The sequence below is a fragment of the Rhyacophila brunnea genome, unplaced genomic scaffold (assembly GCF_057557595.1).
Source record: "Rhyacophila brunnea isolate RB1 unplaced genomic scaffold, BYU_Rbru_1.0 scaffold_13, whole genome shotgun sequence".
NCBI classification, from domain to species: Eukaryota; Metazoa; Arthropoda; class Insecta; order Trichoptera; family Rhyacophilidae; genus Rhyacophila; species Rhyacophila brunnea.
In genome coordinates this window covers 9,236,981-9,241,645 of record NW_028232785.1, presented here as the reverse complement: position 1 = coordinate 9,241,645, position 4,665 = coordinate 9,236,981, and the positions used below count along the sequence as shown (strand labels likewise).

Below are 4,665 nucleotides of genomic sequence, written 5' to 3'. Positions count from 1 at the left end.
CAAATAATAATAAAATCTCCCCGCAACCTGTACCGACAAAGATACATTGAACAGAACAAGTATAACCAATCACTACAATCAATAAAAAAAATATATTATAAAAATAGCAAACAAAACCGTCACGCAAAAACAAGTACATAGGCAACTGGTATAAATAAAGATCACACGATCACCAGCGCGATGTACTTAATTAGACAATTGTAGGTAATTTTAAATATAGATATTATATCACTAGGTAACCAAACTGACAGGCCCTTCCAAACGCTAAGACAGCGGTTGCGTCTTCCGGGAACACCATAACTCTCATCCTGGCACTATGGTAGTATTTTAGAACTATGCTTGTTTACCAAAAGTAGGTCCAGATGCTGAATGTGTGGTATGAATTGAGTAGGCCTCCTTCCCGAAAGGTCTGCAACCACCACCTTTGCGATGGACGTTCACCGGAACAAGGGTGTATTGCCATATGCAGGAAAGAAGTCAGTAACTGAAATAGTTTACCATAGGTGAGTAAAAATTCACAAAGAAATTGAAATAAAGAAATATAGAATTTTATAATAGAAAATATTACTCAATGACATAATATATGTATAAAATTTGCGATAATTAATTCGATAAAAAGAAAATCAATCCAAAAAAGAAGCTTGTAAAAGAGCAAAAATAATAATTATAATTTATAAATAACTGAGGTGTGTAATAGACAAAAGACAAAACAGTACAAAATTCCTTCACGACAAAATTGAATATTAATAAATAGGCATTATTAAAATGCGGCCCTGACAAAATTCAAAATAATTTGTTGAGTGTCATTAGCACGGAAACACACCTTTCCATAATAATAAAAGAAAAAATATTTGACAGAGTGTGTGTCATAATGAATGAAGGTTTGACAACTCCTAAAAGTTTCAAACATAGTTGATAATAAATTAAAATATCAGCATTTTTAAAGAAAAATTTGCCCATTGAAATAAGCATGGTGAACAAGCAAAAAAAATAATCAATTATTAAATTCAAGTTAAATTGAAAGAAAAAATAATTTAGTTAGTTCAAATGTAAATGTAATTAAATATCCATTCAAGATTGTATTTGAAAGAAAAATATTTTAATACTCAAAGAAAAATTTAATTATATCATTTAACAACTATACATGAATGGAAATATTTTACCAAATTCAAAATTAACATGTATGCAACACGTATATAGAAAATTCTTAAATAATAATTTTTTTTTTATTTATCCAAAAAAAATTGCAAAATCAAAAAGAATGTAATTAATAATTTAAGTGAAAGTAAATTGAATGTTTATGAATAATAAATAGCTGATTGCTAGGATTTGAAAAGAGAAAAAAAGAATTTAAAGATATTAATTAATGTTAGCTTATATGCTTTTTAAAAAATTAGGAGAGGACGGAAAGTTGCATATAGTTGAGTGAAAGCATCTAGAATGAAATCAAAAAGCTTTAAAAAAAATATGTCTTTAAATTAGAAAGGATTGACAGGAGAGAAAAAATTAAATTGATTCAAAAAAATATGTAGACGGAAGTTTTTATATAGGAATTAAGAAGGAAAATTTTATTAAAAATATTCACCTGTAAAAATAATTATTTATGTATAATAAATAATCATTCTTACGAAAGAACAGAATCTTGAAATTAAATATTTCAAATAAATTCTATGAAGGTGTCATCTATCGACTGCAAATGTAAGCGCGCTTGACGTTTAAAGTTTTACCCAGAAATCAATTTGGAATATGAATAATTGAATAGGAATTAAAAATGACTAAATTTATTTCAATGAACGAAAGGTTATTTCAATTTTATCAATAATGGACGCGAAATTAATAATTTCAATTGTCTACATTATAAAAAGAACAGATTTGAAAAAACTAATATCGAACTGTCAAACAAGTAAGAAAAAACAATGTAAAAACATATTATCCGAAATAAATGTATTCTACCGACGCAAATAATTAATTGTAATAGCAAAATAAAATGAATAGAAAGTTAATAATTAAGAAGAAATGAATTCAGAATAATTTAGTGTCAAATTTTAACAAGAATGAAAATAAATCACTCAAATAATCGATGACAGCGCGACTGCCGACTAAAATGAAAGACCCGATAATGATTTTATTCGAGATATAGAAATTATTAATTATTCACAATATAGAAATGGAACGAAAGGACCTTTTGTAAACTCCATTCCATAATAAGGTTCATCCAGCTGTCCAATTGATTTGGTGTTACATCCACATAGTATGTTTCAATCCAATGGTTCTGTCAAATTTGAGGTTAATAATTCTTGTCATCCAGTAGGTATATAAATGTTCATGTCGATCTCGTCCAAGTTTGACATCCTTCCTTCTCCTTTGAACTTTATTAAATCACTTTTAGCACCATACTAAACATAAAACAAACTTTTTGCTGAAACAATCAATGGTTAACACAAATTCCGATGCCCAAATATTGACATTTCCATACCAATAATGTGGGTATCACATAAATTATAGAAGAAGTATGTATTGATGATAAATGTGCAAATTGTATTTCAAAATTAGGTGTAAACCATATATAACACTCTTAATATTAATTTGCGAAGGAATAATTGTAACTTACAACACAAAATTAAATAAATTCCACAAGGACAATGATAAAATTGACGTATTGATCTCTATCATTTAGATCGCCATCCTGCGCATACCGCATAGACTAGTCCGACGTCTCTTGCAAGTACCGCGTAAGTCAATAAAAGACTATATAAATATATGAAAAATATAACACACATAGTTACGACCACCGAACCAGAAAAATTTAAGAAAAATATAACGCAAATAATACGTTTTAATTTGTCATTAATTAATTTACAAGTTATAAGAAATAGAATAATTATCAAAGTGCGTCTAAAATCACGCCCGATACGGATTCGTTTGCAACTCCACGACGGTAAACCAAAAAATTCCAAAAGTGAGCCGGCAAAAATCAGTGTAATTAGAACTAATGACTCTGAAAACAAAATACCGTTACGGTAACAATTATTGTATGAAATCGTGACTAGCAAAATTTAAGGTTTTATAATCGGAACAAATAAAATTTAGAATATTAGGACAAAATAACGAACGAGTTCATAATCCGAAACAAACAACTGCGAGTCTTTAAGAGGTAAGTCATCGTGTTTTGGAAAAGAAATATTCAAAAAGAAACACGATGCTTGTTGGGTGCCAATGTCATATAATGGTTTGACATGGGGATATCGGAATAGGGATAGGATAGGGATAGGTTTGGGGATATAGGGAAAGGGATAAGCATGAGACTCGGGGAAATAGGATGCAGGGTCGTGGATGGTTTGACTTATTACCTCTAAGACCTCAGTTACCTGTCCGGTTACTTCGCTCATTCGTTGGATGTTCCTGTATAATAATAAATTACATAATGATGGAATAAATATAAGTATCTCGGATTGAGCGCCACTCTATGATGATGCATAGAGACAATAGTGAAGGATAATTAAATGAAAAGCAAGTAGAGAAATTTCAACAATTGTATATTATAAATAAGATAACTTGCGGGCTACAGTGTATAAAAATGTATAATTACTTAAGTGAATCACGAGCACCTAATGCGATACAATATTTAAATAAATTAGAACAAAAACCCAAAAGCTAATTCGGTCGGTGGACCGTAACATAAAATAACAATAAATACCGATCACACAAAAGGCTCTCCAGCCTTTTCGCTGCCCTCGATTCCTTCCAGGACGGAATCGAGGAGTGCGTCTTCAAACGTGTGGGGACCGTGGAGTTCCTCCGATCTCCTGGCGTGGGGGGACGTCCTTCGGATGACCATCGTCCACGTCTCCAAAACGTCAGGAAATCGAAAGCCCTGTGCCCAGGGTCCGAGGCTCGGAACTGGCCAAGACGTCTGCTTCCTTCGAACGATCAAGACTGAGAGATCGACTCTCGCTTCGCCTACGTGTCAAAAGCCCGCTAGCTCCCATAGCGCCGGAAATAGTGTCACGAACTCCGTACAAACTATCCCGTGCGCAGGCGCGATCCGGTCGTACTTATGCGTAGTGTTGCCCTCGTAAAGACTTCCTTGACTTAGTGTGTTATGTTATAAAATAACATGACACTTGATAATTAATACAGTCCCACAATTAGCTGAAAGTGACATGTCTCATTTCGAATGTCAACCAACCTACTTTTTGAAACCTCTTTTCAATTATGAAATTGGTGTTTTGTGGCTATTTTTGTAAGTCAACAAAGTGTGTATGAGGTTATAGAATGATATTCCGATAATAAATCATTTCCCGCATATACCTATGGACATGTCCAGTTTTGAAAGTTAACCACTGAATTCTGAAGAATTATTGATGGGGGAGCCACACTCCAAAACTACACAATCAAGATTCGCAACCAAATAGAATCAGACAGTGAAATATCGTATTCAATATGGCGTCATAGTAGTACCATTTTTGCCCGTTCTTTAGATGAGTATGTGGCACTTGAGATATCCCGAGTTCTGACTAGCTCAGGGTTTTGGTTGAACTCAGGATTCACAAAAATAAATTAAATAAAAGTCTTTATTTTTTTTTTTGGTAAGCACGTGGCTTTGTATTTTCAATGATTTTTTTTTTTTACAAGAAAGAAGCTTATGTTAAACAGTGACATAGA

At 32.1% G+C, this 4,665-nt stretch overlaps 1 long non-coding RNA gene across 1 annotated transcript; it reads right to left on the bottom strand.

The window, feature by feature from the left end:
- Positions 1-1,499: 1,499 nt before the first annotated feature.
- On the bottom strand, positions 1,500-3,082 carry LOC147076396 (uncharacterized). The gene is made up of 2 exons (XR_015069294.1): positions 2,612-3,082; positions 1,500-2,396 (listed from the first exon to the last, which is right to left on the bottom strand). It is a non-coding gene; the product is annotated as an uncharacterized LOC147076396 (long non-coding RNA).
- Between the last annotated feature and the right edge of the window lie 1,583 nt (positions 3,083-4,665).